At 35.1% G+C, this 20,778-nt stretch overlaps 3 non-coding genes across 3 annotated transcripts; 2 read left to right on the top strand and 1 right to left on the bottom strand.

Annotated features, from left to right (window-relative positions):
* Positions 1-4,232: 4,232 nt before the first annotated feature.
* TRNAA-AGC lies at positions 4,233-4,305 on the top strand. Its single transcript has one exon. It is a non-coding gene; the product is annotated as a tRNA-Ala (tRNA).
* Positions 4,306-6,976: 2,671 nt separating this feature from the next.
* TRNAA-AGC lies at positions 6,977-7,049 on the top strand. Its single transcript has one exon. It is a non-coding gene; the product is annotated as a tRNA-Ala (tRNA).
* A 71-nt stretch (positions 7,050-7,120) lies between these two features.
* TRNAG-UCC lies at positions 7,121-7,192 on the bottom strand. The gene has a single exon. It is a non-coding gene; the product is annotated as a tRNA-Gly (tRNA).
* Positions 7,193-20,778: the final 13,586 nt, after the last annotated feature.

Genomic DNA, 20,778 nt, shown 5'->3' with positions numbered 1-20,778 from the left:
TTGGACTACAAACGCTTGATGTTGATGAATCATTGTGTTTGAAACTCAGCTAGGAACGAGACATTGATGTTATGCCGTGCTCAGTTGCTGTGCTTATCTCTGCGTTTTTGTGTTACGCTCGTCGTTCAGCCCGTTCCACAGGGTTAACTTAGTGCACTCAACTGTTGAACATTTAAGGAATGATATGATGCGCACCATAATCCATAGGTATCCCGGTGAACATTTTCTATTAGTGTTGTTGTTTGTTGATGTTACCGATGCTCTTGTTGCAGTTGGCAAACTGAAAAACATCACATCTTATATTTGTTTTCACTGATCACATCTTATATTTGTTTTCCGTGATCTCATATATTTGTTGTCCTCCAAGTTTTTCTTACCGTGCATGCATAGAATCTCCCCTACAGCTGCACCAGTTTTGAAATATAGGAACATGGGTTGGTAGAGAAGCTTCTAGGATATATCTGCACAAGCTTCTAGGAAAATGAACGTGCATTTGCGTAGCTTTATTAAGGCATGATAAGTAGGATAATAATGGCGCATCGGGAAAGTTATGGCCTGCGCGCCAGGCGTAATTTTTCGGTCGTCACATAACTCCATCTAATTCTTGTTTTTTAGGTCAATAGTGTGATCAGAATAAATTAAAAAAAGGCTCAAAAGTACTTGGAATACAAATTTGGTAAACTTTTTGATATGTCAAAAGGGGTTTTAAACCCTAATATGACGGCTTTTCCTGCTACTAAGGAAGAATTTATGTAGATGATTATACGTGGAATTCAATTACATGTTAATCATTTTAAAAACCAAATTTGTGATGGGGAAGAGTCACATTCTAGTGGAATTTGTATTAAATCAGGAGTTTCATCAAGTCTTGGGCATGAGTTGCATGAATTTGATCAAATTTCTATTCTTCGGATCCGTCAATTCCTCCTGGATTCGAAATATATGGACATTTCCAAGCGATTAAAAATGATCACGAGGTTGGTTAAAAAACTACCGACGTCATCATCACCAAATTAATAGTGTCTGAGCCCGTTAAAGGAGCTAACACCAACGGTTGCATGAAGTCTAAAGCGGGTATCCTCCCGAATAAGACGTTAAGTACCAAAAAGAAATGCTCTTCGAAACCTCTTACTAGTCCTAGTAATATTTCAGCAGGTAATCTCATGGTGGTTGGTTGTATAATGCGGTTAAGCATCTTTGAAGGTAAATCGTCAAGAAATATTTAATGGTGTGGCGAAAAATCAGAAGGGTTTCACTGTGGAAGATGTTGTTGAAAATCTTACTTAAATGTAACTTGCGATGTTATTTTAGTTCGCAAGTAACAATGGTTGTTTGGTTTCTAAGATTTGTCAAAAAGGCCTTTGTTGCTTTTAGCTTATCCTTGAAATTTTTGTCTTTGGTTGAGGTTTTTTTCTTCTCTTTTTGGTGTATTCGCTCGCGCATAACTTGTATGCTTCTTCATACAATTCCTTTTGAATGTTCAAGGAAAAAAGTAATTAAATATAAAATAAAGATGGGATTTGAAGCAAAATCTATTCGAAGAAATTTGGATTAGCATAAGCAAATATGAGTAAGATTGATCGAGGGGTTCTTCTGAGCAAAACCCCGCGTGAGAAAATACTGATCTCAAATTAATTAGCTTATTACATGTCTTAATAATAATAAAAAGGCTCCCAAACCACTATTGAATTTTCTCGTAGGATTTTGCTACATTGTGTATGTATATATTGTTAGAAATTTGAGTACCAGAGGATGAAAACAAAGAACCTAAAAGAATGTCGTATCACTGACTTCAAGGCCATGCGATGCTTCTCAGCAATTATTTCGCCCCTTCATAAGAAGGCAGCGAGTGCAATCGATCAATGAAATATTTCTTTCAAGATACAATAAAGCTCAAAGGTTGTACTCCCTTGACCCAACTAAGAACACAGTATAAAATTTCTGATGATGCTTAAAGAGAAAATAAAACAGAGATTTGATATATTGAAATGGGAAAAATCCTTCGCTTTTTTTTTTATAAAGGAAAAGATAAATTACTGTCTGTTACCAATCATAGAGACGTTTTGTGCCTCCCAACTTTGAGGACTTTGGTTTTTTCTACCGATTAATGTAAGTTGTCGAAGGTCAATGCAATTTTTGGACCGAATCTCCTTACAAAAGACCTTTTCAAGAAGAAGTACAGAAAACAATAGACTGTCGACTATTGTAACACCCCGTGTTTTTAGCATGACGCATCTTTTATGAAGCTTCATCCAAAGCTTCCGTTGCATGTGAGATGCATTTAGCCCAGGGCCAATATCTGGTGCCAAGTAAGACACATCGCGCTTAGCCAATATGGCATTAGTTGGAGGCTACATTGGCCAAAACCCAATCTTGCATCAAACGATGCATTAGGCCAGTTGGGTAGATGGCCTTGAATATGTACAACCAACATGGTTGGACATCGAGTTGACATTTGAATGACCTATGGGCCAAAGTCGGAAATACAGCCATCACGGCCCTTCATCGGGTTTGGCTCAGGAAGTGTTCAGCCATCCTGGCCGGGCATAGGAACTGGCATGTGAGCCAGAACTGAATGTACATCCATCTTGGCCAGTTATTCAGGAAAATACATGGCAACGACCATGAATAGTAAACGGGGAGTTGATGAAAGATTTTTGATCCCCCAATCAGAGTTGTAAAATTTTTAAATTAACATATATAGGGAGGGATAGTTGGTTGAAGGTGCATAAGCGGACCATGTACCAAGTAAGCTTCACAGCTTAGCCAGAACGCTATGAATGATGTCTAAGACTCATTCTAAGTTGCGTAGGCTTATGAATGGAGCATAAGATGCTAAGGTATCACTATGCCGTTCCACGGACTCGATGATGCATCAATTGGATGTATTTGACGGAACGACCTATACGGACTAGGCCATTGACACTATTGCTTGGCCAACACCTAGCAAACGAGTTGGTTTAAGTTGCTTGTCCCTTCGTGGATGAACTACGGTCTGTGATTGATCCCTCTAGAGTAGGGAAGTGTACGTAGGCTGCCGCAATGAGTTGCAGCATTGCCAGTCCAACACTCTGTCGCTCATATCATCTAATTGGGAGATGATTGCGACATTCCGAACCCTCATATCATCTAAGCTCGGTAGCTCGACGCAAGAGAAGATTGTGGCCGTACTTGATGAGGCTTAGTTGCATGCTAGCAAGTGGATGCTCATACTTCCTGTCAAGCTACAAAGATCAAGCTATATCTGGAGGCTAAAAACCCGAGCGTCGTAATTTAGCTCAAGAAGAGTCCATTTTGATGGGAAACATCCCAAAGATCAAGACATGTTGATCTGTAAATCCACATGGTCACCAGAATTTAGCCAAATTCCATCGTTTAGGGCCTCAAATGGCCTTTTTGCCATTTTAGGAAAGTCTTTATTTTCTTAATGAACCCTCTGCGGAACGAGGGTAAGTTGGAACGGTGTGGAAGCTAATTTTGCCGCATCATGCTCCAAGAGCATGCGTGCAATGGAAAATGGACGTGCATTTGCCCAGCTTTGAGTCCCGGTTGTAACTTCATCATGGCGCACCGGGAAAGTTATGGCTTGCGGGGCAATGCGCCAAAGACGTAATTTTCCGGTCCGGCACAACTATCTTGTTTATCTGCCAAGCTATCTCGCGCTGACCACCCTGCAGAGTGCTATTTAGATTTTTGTGGGTACCTACAAGATTAAAAGTTCTACCGTTCAAAAAAAAAAACATAAAACCTACGCTATTTAAAGAGGATTTCATGTCCGTTAAAGATTTCGTTTCATCTCTAACAGACGTTTTCAAACGGCATCCTTTATTACGAAAAGATGTATCTATAGAAATTTCTGAAAAACAGAGATATTTTTTAATATTCAAAACCGAAAAAATTTATATGACATGCAACATATACTCACTTAAAAGTAATTGACTAATGGAACCATGATAAATTATTACTTGTTGGATTTTTCCCTTTAGGAAACCTGTCGATCTAAGCATCGTCAGCTGGTAGACAAGAACAAAGCTTCCTTCCATAGGCACAGAAGTTTGTACCTAAATGTGTCTGTTTTGGACATATCTAGAGGCTTCTAATTTGCACTAGAAACATAGTAGAACTTTGTAAAGCTGATTATTAATTTTCTGCCTTTTTTCTTTGTGCTAGCTGTGTAAAAACAGTGAAGCACCTGAATTTTCTAGTACTCCGGGGAGTCCATTGGCACAATCGGGGATGTAGCTCAGATGGTAGAGCGCTCGCTTAGCATGCGAGAGGTATGGGGATCGATGCCCCACTTCTCCAAATTTTTTTTTTTTTGCCTTTTTAGTTTCATGAAATGAAAAACGAAGTTTGAAAAAAAAAAAAAAAGGAATTTGCGTCTGCCGGGAGTCGAACCGGAACAAGACATTGATGTTATGCCGTGCTCAGTTGCTGTGCTTATCTCTGCTTTCTGTGTTACGCTCGTCGTTCAGCCCGTTCCACAGGGTTAACTTAGTGCACTGAACTGATGAACATTTTACCATAGGTATCCTGGTGAACATTTTTCTGTTAGCGTTGTTGTTTGTTGATGTTACCGATGCTCTTGTTGCAGTTGGCAAACTGAAAAACATCACATCTTATATTTGTTTTCAGTGATCTCATATATTTGTTGTCCTCCAAGTTTTTCTTACCGCGCATGCATAGAATCTCCCCTACAGCTGCACCAGTTTTGAAATATAGGAACATGAAGCTTCTAATTAGATATGTATGCACAAAATAGAACATGAGTATTTTTCAAAGAGCTGAATTTCGTGATCAAAACAATGAAGAGATCTTCGGTGATACGTTTTTGAAGTAGAGCGGTAAAGAAGAAGCAGAGAAGGGATTTTACGTACTGAAAAGAGGGTTTACAAAACTAATCATGGCACAAGTATTCCATCTGAAAAAAGAAGCCGATATAGATTTTTCAGAAGTGAAGCTTGAAGCTGCTGTCGAGAAGATGTGTGCTGGGTACCGAAGCATAAGCCCTTTAACTAAGTTTGTTTGTCTGAATTCGGTATTGAATGATTTATGAAGTAGTGTTAATTTCTTAATTTTCTTGTCTACAGCAAAAAAACAAAGGAGCATTGTTGTAATGTTGAAAGCCAACAATCAGGGGAGCAAAAGAACCTTTAAAAAACGGTTCATGAACGCATTGAGTGGACGTTTCGTCAACTAAAACGTAACAGAAGGCCCGAGATAACCCGAGACTTTTACTGAAATCTATGAATTTTGCCTGTATGAAAAAGAGAATCATATAGAATTTCGTCAAGTTGTTTCTGTAGTATCAAAGATTTTTCTCTCGTGTAAATGTATTATTGAATTGTTGATTTGGTAATAAAATAGTTGTTGAATCATGGGATTGGGAAACTAGTGCAGCCAAAAGAACCGCTTCTAGACCTATAACAAGAACAAAAAGAATCGCAATAAAAATTAGCTAGCTATCGAAATTACAGGAGTCTATGGCTCTGTCACCCATTCCTAGCCTTGTCTATCAAAACACGTGCACTCTTTCTCATAAGGCCAACAGAGGCGAGAGCAGTGTGACATGTTAGTGCGGCTGTGGATTTCCTGGCAACGACGAAAACAACCTCCATGACAAAAGCTACTGTGGAATTTACTTCAACCTCCAATGAGACAATCGAGGTTACTCACTCACACTCTGGCAGCAAACACCGAAGGAAATTATCCTAACCGTTGGACTACAAACGCTCTGTGTTTATCTTATCAGTCCATCCTAAATTGAGTACCTTCTTCTCCTTTTGAACAAACTGCAGAATTAGATTATAGAAATGGCATACCTGACTTTACTTGGCTAATAGTTCAAATCCATCAAATACTCTGCAGACCAAAGTGATCGATTCAGTACATCAATAGCATTTTACAAATCAAGTTTGTGGATTCTAATGAACATGTCCAGTAATCATAAGATTTTACAGCATAAGAGATCTCTACATCTACTAAAATAAAGCTTTTTAGTATCAGTTTTAGTGAAAGTTAGCATTGCTTACCCTCGCTAAATCAGCACACTCTCTCTGTCTTCATCTATCCCATTTTTTGGCAAGCCTAGAACTCCTCTCAATCTCACGCAAGCAGTTGAGACAGTATCTTGAATCAAAAAGAAATACCAAAAGATCCTGCCATGGATTAGTCTTTGCAGGTCGGCAGAAAATTTATCTTTAACCAATATAAGTCAATTTTGTGTCCAACACAAAATGCAATTTTGCAATGCACACAAACGACTGTCTGGTATGACTATACTCGGATTAGTGCAATAGGATTCAACAAAAATATTCAAAAAGTAAGACACTAAATTCCTATTCCATTCACCAAGAAAAATCAGGTTGCAACCGGGTTAACACAAAATACAAAGTCAACCTTAATAGATTGCTTCCAACATGGTCCATGTATATGCAAGCACACATTAAGTGTCAGTAAATAGGTTGATAATTCTAAAACATAGAAAGACAAGAAAATTGTGAACAAAGCATGGAAGGTGGAAGTGAAACAGAAAGAAGAGAGCGAAGGGGGATGGGGAGAAGAAAAGAGGACAAAACTTTTTTACCACACCATTAACTCAAGCAAGGCTTTTTAACTATACCATGAGCTATTACTTTGCACCGACCAATTATCAAGGCTTTTTCTAGCACTAACCTTGAACAACACGTTTCTACTCTCAAAATACCATGAGCTATAATCAGTGTATCACAAAGTCTGAAAAATATGAGGTGCAGGGAATGTGCTTGAGATGTAAAATCATGTTTGGAAATGGCTATGGATATTGCATGTAATAGCAAAGGCATAACAAGCAAGCTACATTAAACATCATCCTTCAATCTAAAACAATGCGTCTGCAGGGAGCCCTAAATAGTGGCATAGAAGAGCTGCTGAACGGTTTGGGAGTCCTATATCCATTTGATGGAACTTCTGATTTCTTGACCCTGTAGTACAACAAGGGGATGTAGCTTAGATGGTAGAGTGCTCGCTTAGCATGCGAGAGGTATGGGGATCGATGCCCCACTTCTCCATTCATTTTCATTTCTTTTTTTTCATGGATTGGGTAAAAAATGGCCATTTTAAGTTGATAAGAAAAAGAAGTTGCGTCTGCCGGGAGTCGAACCCGGGTCTATTGCTTGGAAGGCAATTATCCTAACCGTTGGACTACAAACGCTGGGTGCTAGGAATCCATCCTATGCTCCTTTTCCTTCCAGTTTTCTCTAAGCAATGCTATGACCAAGAGTGTACACTTTTCGGAGAAAAAGCTTTTTACTAACAGGTTTAGTGAAAGTTAGAATTTCACAGAGACTACTTTAAAAGCTTACATACCTTATCAATATTAGCACTAAATGTCTGCTCGTGGGTTCAACTAAACATAGCTGAGCCAGTGGTCTGAGTGCATGGTTTGAGGTGGTCAAAGCAGCTAAGGATGCTTGACCAGAACTTAAATCTTAACAATCTTGATTATTCCGTTCTAACCGTAGTTTAGGCTCAGCTAAGGATGTTGCACAATTAATAAAGGAACCAAATATTTATTATCAACTCAGAAATTTGCGAATACACCTTTTGGTGTCCAAGAGGTGTGATTTTCACTCCCAGCAGTTCGTTGACGGGAACACTTTCTAGGTGCTCAGGGGATGTTGCTAGAGTGTGCAACACACCAACTCAATCTTCTCCAGGTTCTCCTAGCCCTATAATTCCTCCTGAATGCGAAAGTAAATGGTATCAATCAAAATGTGAGAGAAAATAGGCATGAATGGAATGTACAACCTATTTACAAGTTTAAAGGAATCAAATTGTTATTATGCGACTATGTAGGGATATGCAAGCACAGATTAGGTGTCAGTAAATAAGTAAACAACTGCAAAACATAGAAAGGCCAGAAAAAATGTCAAAAAAGAACAAAGCTAGTGAAAGGTGGAATTGAAACAGAAAGATGAGAGCGAAGGAGAATGTGGAGAAGAAATTTTTTAATTACGCCATTAACTCAAGCAAAATGATCACAAACTCTACTTGCACCGAGCAATTATCAAGGCTTTTTCTAGCACTGACCTTGAAAAACACGTTTCTACTCTCAAAAATCCATGAGCCATTACTTATACTACGTGATCAGCGTATTACGAAGTCCGGAATACTTAAAATAGAATGTATATCGCTGCAATTTTACCAAGACTTTTCTCCCCTCCTTATTTCCTGCTCATCTATCACCTTCTCTCTTAGTGTTTTGGTTCCAAGTTTACCAAGACTTTTCTCCCCTCCTACGGCCTACTGTTGTCTTGCACTGTTGTTTTTCAAGTAACTCTGAAATGAATATAAATAAGGTTGTGCTGACATAGAAACTACGGCGAGAAAAATCACAGTATGACGATGATCGCTTACAGCAACGAAATAGCGTTGCTTTAGACTCTAGACAGAATATTGAGCCTTACCTAGAGGCACCTGGTTATAAATTCCATACTTAAAACTCAGTCCGACAGCAGGAAAACTACAATGCTATAAATTCCTTCTCAATCCTCGGACACTCAAACATACATCGACACATATTCTTCAACTTATTGTTTAACACAAAGCATAAGGTCTCCCTAGAACTAAAGTCAAACACAAAAGCTGCAATCTAACCTCGCAATCTGTTCAACCAACACTTCATTGCTTTTGCAAATTCACAAGATTAATCACATACCAAAACGAAACACAAAACTTAAACCTACTCAATCCATCCATGACAACAAGTACTAAATTTGTAACTAAACAACTCAGGCAAACATTTTTGTAAGAACCCAAATCTTAAAAGTTTGAATATAATCGATACATGTCTCCATGATCACAATCAAGCAACTCAAATCCCTAAATTCAATTCAGAAAATACTTTAATAGAATCAAAATCAAAAAGGGGGTAAAAGAAATAAAGTATTTACCACAGATTTTAAAAGGAGCTTCAAGTTCAAGAAGATTAGGTTGTTGAAGAAAGATAGCTCTAGAAGACTAGTGTAGCAAAGTTCAAGAAGTGCTAGGAAGTGTGCACAAAATCAGACTGACTCTGCCAAACACCGAATGTGTACGTCGACCAAACATGCATTGGGTGCAAGGGCGGAGCCAAGGGTTGACTAACCCGGGCTCTAGCCCCCTAAAATCACCAAAATCATAAAAATGCCCTTTAATTGTACAGTAGGTTTTAAATTTGAGTAAGTATAGATACACCTTGAAAATTCACGGTGATATCACTCTCACACACACACAAATGGTGGGCCACAAAAACAAAAACCTAACCCCCTTTTCTCTGGGTGAGGTCCCGGGGCTGTGTGGATATCACCGTGATTTAATCATGGTGCGTGTAGCATTGTTGTTTAAATTTAGTCCACCTAATGCACATATTTTATATAAATTATTTCTTAGTCCCTCAATCCGAATGTCTGGCTATGCCATTGCTTGGATGGAAGGAACAACTTTTCCTTAAAGTCATATAAAAATGAACATATCCCAAATTTGAAGACTTTGTCCTTATGGTGTTTGGTACCAAAACTTTAAAGTAATATTAAGCATCGGACCTGCTGAAATAGGTGTGATTTCTAAAAGAAAAAAAGGTAGAAAAATATTATGTTTGGATGAAATAATTCTCTCGGTTGGATGAATTCATTTTTCTTTTGAGTTTTGAATTTTCAGCTTGAGTAAGATATTGTGATTGGTTGATAAACATAAATCTAAAGTTGATGGATACATACAAAATCTAAATGTCAAAGTTAAAATATATAGAGAGTTTGGAAGTTATCACATATTGGTAAGTGCAAATTTGTGCACCCTTTGGATGAATTTTTTGTGATGTAAAGTAAACTATACAATGGTAAGAAAAGCATAAAGTTTGGTTCCAACAACGAAGGAAATAAAAGTTGATCTTTGAAACAGCAACAAGAATAATCCTGAGCTATGGAAGTCTTACCTCCTGTACTTATGGATGATTCACTACCTCACAACCAATTAACCAGCACCAGAAAAATGATGACAAACTCTATTGGATGCTCCACCCCTACCATGGATTAGATAAAGATCAACCCTGATGGAGATGCAAGAGGACACCCAAATATGGTGTATACTTGTTTTATTGGTAGGGACTCAAAGGTAATAATTCTGATGGAATTGGCGCAACCAGTAGGAATCATGGCTTCTTTAATAGCTAAAACTGGGCCTTATTGTTAGCATCTAAAACCGCGAATGATATGGCCAAAAGTTCTATTTGAAAAGGAAATTTACTTCGACTCGTGAACTCTTTTGCTACACCGCGTTGTTATATATCTGATACGATTGGAGAAATAAAGATCAGAATGCGAAATATACCATATTGTGTTATACAACACAACTAACGGGAAGGAAATCAGGCGATCGATGGACTAGCCAATCACGTGGCAGATGAAAGTCAAACGGGAAACCTAACAACAAAACTCTCGATCCCAAGTTTTATTAATCACATTATGTTCATGATTTTATGGGTACTAAATTATTCGGGTATAACTTCAACTTACTTCTTTTTATTCAACGACAAACGAATGCTTCAAAATAAAACAAAAAAACTAAAGTTTGGTTGGATAAAACAATTCTTTTTGACTAAATGATTTTTCATTTTTCATTTTTTTGAGTTTTCATCTTAGTTGAGATATTTTTTGATTTATTCATTTTTTTTCTTATGAAAAGATATGAAAAAATGAGTATCAAAATGAGATTAACTCGGTGATTGTTCACCTTCTAAACTCAAAAGGTTTGGAAACGCATCTCCAGCAAGCAGTGGCAGAATTAGACATTGTCTATAGTATGGACTTGAGCCTTTTCTTATGTCTGGCTTAAACGCAAAATTTACACACCTACTGTGGTCCAACTCAAAAAAGTGGCTATAAAAATGGCTTTTCCTCTTGTTAGGGTTGGCTTAAGCTAGCCCTAATCACAACGTAGCTCCGCCACAGTCAGCAAGGCGCTTGAGTTGTAGAGACTAGATAGTGAAATTCGCGAATTATACAATCCGTCTCTATATATATAGACTGTATCATTCGTTCGTTGGAACCCCGATTTAGTTTTACGAATTTCCATCCTAAAACGAATTATATGCGTATTTAAGAATTATTGAATTATACGGTCCGTCTAATTCTTTTCCACTCCACCACCAAATTACCATTCTTTATCACATTTTTTACTGTTAGAATTTTATATACACCAATCTAAACCCTATACCGCCAACTTACGTGTTATGTGATGATTATATTGCATATATCATGTGTATACTTCATTTAAATCATAAAATTATATTATCTAAGACGAGATTATGTTAAAAATGATTTTTTGACAGACATACTGAATTCGTATCTCTAAAACGAATCATACACGTACATATATCGTTTCGAATTATCCTCGAATCACGAATCAATGATCCAATGGTGGAAAAAATTTATATTCCTTCAAAACGAATGATACTCATACTTTTGTCGTCCCAAACTTTTTTGTATCCCAAATCGCTAACTAGGTTGTTAAGTATTGATACTTACGACCTAAATTGGAACTTGTTCATATATTAAGCAATCAAAACAAACTCGTTTTATCCTATTATTGAAAATTTATCGATTTGTTATAATTATTATTCTATATAATAAGAGAAAGAAATGGAATTTAAACCTATCCAAAGAACATATTAATGGAGGTAAGCAAACATGTATATATATATATATTAGTGCTAGACCGATTAATAGTTTTTCCCGAGCAAAATTCTGCAAAGAAAAAATTGAATCCCATTTTACCCCATTACTTATTCCAATGACAGAACGGGTTCGAAAACTACTATCGGTTAAGATTTTGCTCGGTAATCCTAGAATCACTCATATGTATTTGTGTATTGAGAGCATTATCAGGCTCATCAATTTCTGTTTGATATGACATGCCATAGTTACTCAGAAGATTAATTCAGTGTAACCAGAAAATAGGAATGAGGTAATAAATTTAGATCGATGGACTTTAATGGGGAACGCGCATTATTACTTGTTGAAATTTTAGTTCTGATGACTTGTAGATCGAAACATAATTAGCGGATAGACAAAGACGACGCACCCGTAGATATTCTCGGATTTTTGTTAATCAAATATAAAAGAATATAAGGATAAAAATTGCTCAAACAATAATGAAATATGTGTAGTTGGTCATCATGTTAGTCTCCCACATTAAAAGTCTCAAGTTCGAACATGAAAAAGAGAGGGTACATACAAAGTACACGATCAGTTGTTTTTTTCGTGAAACTGTATGGACAAAAACTAATACAATCAACAATAAAGATCATTGTATATGATTGTGTATATAGTTTCTGTTTTTCTTGCACAATAAATATGTATAGACCAAAGGTCCACATGCCTGATTGTGTATAAGAGCTCTTGGACGATCTCAAAAAATCAATACCCAAGATCAACCTAGCTAGTATGTGCTTGGAATTGTACAAGACCAGAATTCAAACAAACACAAGACTTTTAATCTATATTTCAAGATATGAATTCAACAAAAACAAGTCGTATAAGATATCAATAAATTAAGGATAGAAGACTATCTAGGATGATTACGTACTACTTGTATATTCTTATTATAAAAATATAACAATATAATACGGAAAAGGAAATAATTACGAATTCATAATTTTGTTAACGAGGAGAACCGCAGTATGCAAAAAAACCGCGATAACTAGTCAAGTTTGAACACCGTACTGTATTAAACCGCTACAAGCACTGGCATACATACTATCACACTTCAGATTGGAATTTAGTTGAGACGGAATTCACCCTCCGAGGAACTTATCTTCGGTCGTTCTCCTTACTTCTCTGTATCCACCGTTATCCTACACACTTGATACAGCGAGATGGCGTCCTATATAGGTCTAGAATTTACGTCAGCCTAAGTGAAGACTTTTGAAACTTATCTTCCTCTAACAGAAAGCCTAGTGATTTCCTTCAGATACATTTCAATTAAGGTAATAAAAATTTGTTTGTAGTAGAACAATCCTCAAGGAAATAACATGTTCTAGTAAACCTCGATGGTTATGATATCTTACCATCTTCAAAAATTATAGAGATAACTATTGGTTTTACTTCACAAGAACAAACCAGATACATCAAAGAATATTTTAGACACAAATGTATGAGAATGAGAGAACTTTGTCATGTCTATATTTTTTTCCCGACCTATAGTCCGTAAACTACAATAATCAATAACAACAAGATCCAAATCCAAGAACTATCAGGTAAAAGATAGTCTGACCGGGCTACACGAATCCCTAAGTGAAATCTTCAAAGTTGTATAACCTAATTTAGTTTCATGAAGAAAACTAGGTTCTATAGGACGAATCTAGCTTAGCTACTAGGACACTAGAGTGCTAGGGATTGATAATTCCAGTTGCGAGAGTCCTCTATTTATATTGATTATCAAGGCTTAGGGTTTGCTTAGAATTCAAGCTACATAAATTCTCTAATTAGACAATTCCAAGTTAGAAATTCATATAAGCATATGAGATGTATTCTTTGTGTCACAAAAAAGAATACACACTCACAGTCCAGTTGGTTATGAAACAGTGCACAATAGATGGTTCACAAGGGCCAAGAAAGGTCGTAAACGTTCAAACAATAATGATGTTTAACAACACTTAATATTAAACAGTAATCCACAATCCAAATAATATTTTGTGAAAAAAGGTGTCATGGAAGTGTTTATGAGAAATTTAGTAAAAGTGCAAAGACCCTTTAGTAACTAATGTGCAAAAACGTTCCTTTGCAAATAGTATTATTTTTGCTTTTGCCAAAAGTTTACAGAACTATGTCAAAATTTTGGGTTGTATGCAAACCATGTATGCATACCCTTTGACAGTTCGTTTACCTTTTCCTTATAATTTTCTTAGAACTTTGTCTTAAAATTAAGACAAGTCATGCAAACGAGTATGCATACCATTAACAGTTCTTGTACTTTGGCTTTTATAAAACAAAGGGTAAAAATCTATGTCTAATAAACATTGTATGCATACCCAAAGCAGTTCGTGAACTTTTGTCTCTCATATTTATGTTCAGAATTATACCCAAAATCCACAGGTATCATACTAGGATGCATACCCCAAAGCAGTTCGTATACTGTTTACTTAGGTAAATTTTAAAAGATCAATTTAGACAAAAATAAATTGTGAATAATAAATTGCCCTTGACTAAGATTGTTAAAGATTTATGAACAATCATTGCTTGAATCATATTTCGAGATTAATCAAGACAATCATGAAATTTATTATTTGCAATTACTAAAATAATACGACATAGTATCATAAGATACAGTGGTAGAAACATTGAGTAAATATGATAAGTCAGTCTTGACATACCTTTGTTGATGAAGTTCTCGCAAACATTTTCGCTTGTCCTTCAGCGTACATTGTTCAAGGGTATTCGGTGTTATCTGATACTCAACTACCATCCGCTAATCCTAGTCCGGACTTCACTTTAATAGACCAAAAATCAAGATAACATTGAAAACATGCTTCATATAACAAAACTTGTAAGTTTAACCGTGTAATGCTCTCACGGAACTTGGTCTTAGACATTTATGTTTTGCAAATAATAAAATCATATTTATTTGAAAATACTCCAATAAATTACACGATAATACTTAGGTAAAGAAAAGATAAAAGAAATTTATGTGGGATGGAGATGAAATGTTTAACTCGTAATATCTAGGAATTTTTGTGCCTATTTAACTAAGAGGATTTCTTGTGATTTATTCCACATAAAAAAAATCCACATTTACTATTAGAGAAACTCTTAGTCATGAACTGTGATTGAAGTGTTAAAAACACACGATATCCCAACATACAAATTTATATTTTGCGTATGAATATTTACATATCCAACATCTTAGAATGAAACTAAGACTTACAGTGAGAGCAAAGAAACTAGAAAGTCATAAAGCAAGAAAAGTTTCATAAAGAAAAAATTGAAGTGATCAGATTAAAATCTAATTTACAAAAATGTCCCAAACTCAATACATAAATTTAATAGATAATCGAATTTACAGAGTTGTTCGAATACTTAATCGTTCAAATAAGTGGACGAGTTTTTCGAATACTTAGTCGTTCAAATAAGTGGACTAGGATCAATCCGGCAAAAATAGGTATACCTAGAAATGGCCTTTCTATGACTAGGAGTGGTAAAACAAAATACCTGGTTTCTAAGGATATCTTTACTTTTTTTAATGAAGTAGTCTTTACTTAGATTAAACATATTTTTAAGATTCATATATAAACAAATATTAGATAAAAAAGGACCCCTTTGTATTAAAACTATGTTTAATTAGTATGAAATCTGAAGACCGGGAAACTATGTACATGAGAACTTTGTGTGTCATAACTTACAATAATGTATAAAACCAAGTTGTGAGAAAAAGACATGCCTTATTTAGTTGTATTGGTTTCATTTTAAACCCAGGAGTTATCACCTTTGCACAAGTCTCTGTCTTCTTACTCAATTCATCTATTTCAGTTGTATCATCAGTATAGTTGCTTAAGAGTATCTTACTCACTACATCATAATATCAATCCTGAACATAAGAAATCGCTTGAGCTAGTTTTTAGGAGTATCGAACCACTCTGGAATATGGATACCATAAGTGTTAGCCCTCATTATAGGTGTTGCTAATATATTTGATACACTTAACTTTTCCTTGTATAATATGATTATATTTTTATGCATATGAATATTTTTTTTTTCAAATCCTCGTTATGAAAGTAATAATGATGAAACTATGATTATATGTAATCATTATTAATTAATTATTAAGACAAAATGAAAAAATAAACTAAAAAAGCTTATTTATAATACCGTAGCTTTCTCAATTGTAATATTTTAAAAATATAAAATAAATATAATCTAACAATATAAACATAATCTAACGTCCAACAAGCTGCTAGATTATATTCCCTTGTCGCATGACCTTGCAGAACAATAGGGATCAACAACTAATCCTTTAAGCTATTTACGGAATTGTTATATCTTTCTTTCACTTTTATGTAGTTGCATAGTTGTTTCCAGATTAAACTAAGTATTAAACAGAAAAATACAACAGTCAAACATTAGTAATAGTACACTATTTTATTTTATTCTCAATGAAAAAGATTGTGAAACAAGAAAAAGAAATAGAAATAGAAAATTAGGAGTTAAAATGTTCTACAAGAAATTCCTGATGGAAAAATGAGTAAATTACGTACCTGCCAACAAAACGACTGAATGTGCTAGCATGGTGATTATTGTATAGAATTGGTCGGTTGAACCTGCTGGCTTTGGTATGTCCGGTCATTTTCCAAATTCTTCAGATGTCAAAAAGAATTTTTGATTTAATCTACTAAAGTCAGTTTTAGTCTAGATTATGTTTAAATAGTAAAGTATGAAATAAAAGCTATCCTTGAAGAATGGAGATTATATCTATCTAGAACTTCATGAAAGGTTAGTAACAAATACTTTCTTATCTTGTTTATTATGCCTCTATATCTATAGAAACGAAGTGCTCACACTTTGAAATAATTCCTATAACGGTAAATATACTTTTGTATATATGCTAGAGTAATTTTGAGCCTAATAATTTAGTGAGAATAATTATTAACCTTAGTACGGTCTTCATGCTATAGAGAATGAAAATACGAATTCAACGAGAAAAAAATCACTCAATTACGAGTTATAACGAAGAAGTTATGAGTGATTTACTAAAGCTAAAAACTGTGGCTGGAGGTTAAGTTCTTGAATAGGAAAGAGTACAGAAACTTTTAGTGACAACTCACAAAAACGTCACTTTATGTTATTTCAGTCATGTTTTTGATATTTCCTTTTCTAAATAAGGTGGCTTGAATTCTAAGCAATTTAGCCTTGACCATTCACCACAAAAAGAGGTTTCATATAACCACACAAAGTATCCCTTGAAAAAAATTGTGCGTGAGTTGAGTCATACTAAATATAAACAATAATAAGTTAATAGGAAAATAAAAAATTGACCAAACCTCCTTGGTTAACCGGTTCAATTGAAGAAAAGAAAAGCACATGAAAATTAACATGGAAAAAAGTTTGTTTATAATACTCATTTTAGATTTTATAATCAAAATCTAGAGATTCGGGATGATTAATTAATATGATAAGTCCATTGTAATATTGATACCTAAATAAAAAATTAGATCTGTTATAGTCTTACCATTATTTGAATGATAATAGTAACATAACCAAATATTTGAAAATATCTTTTGATTTTAATTTTGAAAATATCTGTTATAGTCATAGTATTTTAATTTTGGGTTTTCTGATTGGTTGAAATTAATGGATCCAAATAATGAACCGCATAAATTTGTTAAATATTTTGTTTTATTAAAAATAAGAGGATATAAGGTATTTTAGGCATACCCAAAATTTAAAAATACAGATTCAAACCAAAACTTACTATCTTATAATAATATCTTTATATTATATGTTTTTGGTATATATTGTTAGACTTTTTTATGGTTTAACAACAAATCATGTTTACTTTAACAAAATCGGATTAGCCTAATCTTAATCAAGTGTGTGTGTTAGGTTTAGATCATTTACCAAAGACAAAACTTACTGTTTTGTGGGATGTGTACATAAGGCCAAAGTACATCAAGTTAATCCATAAAGTGCGCATATTAGTATATTAAATTCAGTTAAGGGATGTATCTCCACCTCATGATGGCTGAGTGTGTGACACCTGTCTAAGTTAGTTGGAGGTGGACCCCCTTCTAGCCTTACTTAAAGTTTATTTCTGCCATTAGAAATGTAAGGGTGATAGAAGTGGATGAAGAACTTCCAAGAAAAGATCTTAGCATAGAGTCTTCTGTTGTAAGTGATTATCTATAGAGAAACAACAATCTAAGATGAACAAGAACTTAGTCTAAGGTATCAGCAAGTATTCTATCATACTGTTTCTCAAAGAACTAAAGGTATCTTCTGATGACTATTGTTTGGTCTTCAATACGGTAAATACAGGTATACCTAACTCTAGTATTTCTTGTATATCATGTACTGATTGTATATCCTAATCTTAAGTATGCAGCATGATGGAGTATGAAGTAGTTGTACTTAAACATGACTAGGTTTAAGCATAAAGCATGTTCTCTGTGCTCATATCCATATGTCAATGTTTTCAGATGTATAACTTGTAATCCTAGGTGTAAAGTAAGGTGTCCATATCAACATACGTGTAAACTGTAATCCTAATTTGGTTAACCATGTTTAGTAACTAATAAAGCGTATCAAAAGCATGATTAGAGGTTGATATTCTAACATTGGTATCAGAGCTCACAGGTTTTAATAGTGTTTTACATCTGATTAGGACATGGTCATCGTGTTTAACATGAAATATTTCAGCACCTCATATGTTGTCATGGTATATTGATTCCAAATCTGCTAGTGCCATGTATAGGTGTTTTGTTTCTTATATCATGCATTGGCCTGAAATGAAGTTGAAAGTGTTCAAAGGCCGCAGTCTTATATATCTTTTGTTATTTGATAAGTGTTGCCAAAGTGATAATTTGATAGGACACAAAAGTGCATATTTCTGTATGATAGGGACTGCATAAAGTTGCATTTTGGATCACATTATGTATGCCTAAATCCAAAGGTTAATCATACAGATGTTATCCTTAATGGACAAGATGATTTGTTCATATCTAGTAAGTGATATTTCTAATGAACCCAAAGGTTTAACAGATCCGTTACTTACTTTATATGAGTAGGTCAGTCTTGAACTTCAATTCAGGAGATTTCGATATGTTTTAACTTTACCCAAAGGTGAAGTGACGGTAGTATCGAGTCTTTGTAAAGTTTATGCTTGCCATAAGGTCTTAGGCAGTTAAAGTGAATACAGTTTTCATTTGAATCTTTCACAAGTTCAGTAACTTTGGGTGGTATTAAGTCTTGAGTGGTTCAAGTTCAAGTGAGAAATGCAAATAGAATGTTCATGGAGATGTACCTAATGTTGTACAAGGAGGTTTTCCTGTTGAATAGAAGATTAAGGAGTTCATGGAGGTCGTCCACTTGCAAGTTACAGATCATGTATCGCCGTGCGAAGCATGCAACAATCGAAATAATGGTTGTTCATCTTGCAATTATGTGATGGCAGAAAGCAATCAATACGATCACTGCCCAATTCACTTCTTTGTCGGCAGCTGCAGCATCATAACGACGGAGGTTCATGAGTCATCATCAAAGGTAATTCTACTGAATGGTACCAAGTTTTTGGTGTAACAACGGAAAGATGGTGTGGTTATCGGACAAGCACAAAAAACAAGAAGTATGGACAACATTGCCAAGTTTTACAAGAATCAATCCCAGGTACAAATGGCGACAGTCGAACATCTTTTGGACACCTCAAAGAGTATAACCATGCTAAGTTTTAAAGCTTCACGAAGTCAGTGGGGAGTTGGATTACATCTTCTTTAATACCTTGAAGTTTGATGGAAATCAAAGTCTATGTTACACTCCTCTGACATCTGTAAGTGTTTCTATGTTTCCCATATATGAGACTTCGACATCTGTAAGTATCATTTCTCTTTTTCCTTGTGTGTTTTCTTTCCTTGTGTGTTTGTTCTTGTGAATATGGTAATTTAAGCATGTTTCAGTTTACAGATAAGCTGATAAGGTTGGTAATATGCATGTTTAGGTCTCACTAATGATGTAACTCTAATATATGGTTTGTAGAGTCTAGTGGGAGTAAAGTTATCGTTTTTGTCGTAATGTGTAGCTCAGCGGGAGCATGCATAAATTATGTTTGCTGCATAATTGTGTTTGTGCAGGTGGGGATCTCTTTTGAGATCATAAAGTTAAATCCTCAAGTTGTGTTTCAGTTTGAGCATAAAGTGAAGATCATTACAGACCTTAGAAGTATGAAGGATCTTGTTCAGATCATAGAGTGTCCTTGTCAATGAGCATAAAGTGTAGCTCATTGTGTAACCTTAAGTTTGTAGACATCCTGGAACTATGTATGCCCGTAAAGTTTAGCTTAAGGATAATGGCCCGTCTAGTGTGGTGATTGTAGAAATGGCCATGCATCTTCTAAATGGTGTTTGTGTCTCTATGGTCCGATAATAACGTTCCATTTGATCTAAGCTTCAGTTATACATGATATTTTACACATTGATTAAGATTTTCTATTTTCCAAAATGGGTGCAACTACAATCATTTTAGTTGCTGATCCGAAAGGACTTGGTAAATGTTTTTCAAGAGAAACAAAAATGATTTGTTGCTTAACCAAGTGGGAGAATGTTAGACTTTTTTATGGTTTAGCAAAAAATCATGTTTACTTTAACAAAACCGGATTAGCCTTAATCAAGTGTGTGTGTTAGGTTTATATCATGTACCAAAGGCAAAAATTTATGTTTTGTGGGATGTGTACATAAGGCCAAAGTATATCAAGTTAATCCATAAAGTGGGCATATTAGTTTATTAAATTCAGTTAAGGGGTGTGTCTCCACCTCATGATGGCTGAGTGTGTGACACATGTCTAAGTTAGTTGGGGGTGGACTCCCTTCTAGCCTTACTTAAAGTTTATTTCTGCCATTAGAAAAGATAAGGTTGATAGAAGTGGATGAAGAACTTCCAAGAAAAGATCTTAGCATAGATTCTTCAGTTGTAAGTGATTATCTATAGAGAAAAAACAACCTAAGATGAACAAGTACTTAGTCTAAGGTATCAACAAGTACTCTCTCCTACTATTTCTCAA

Source organism: Papaver somniferum, chromosome 11, assembly GCF_003573695.1.
Source record: "Papaver somniferum cultivar HN1 chromosome 11, ASM357369v1, whole genome shotgun sequence".
In the NCBI taxonomy this organism is placed as follows: domain Eukaryota; kingdom Viridiplantae; phylum Streptophyta; class Magnoliopsida; order Ranunculales; family Papaveraceae; genus Papaver; species Papaver somniferum.
This window is presented reverse-complemented; position numbering and strand designations above follow the sequence as displayed.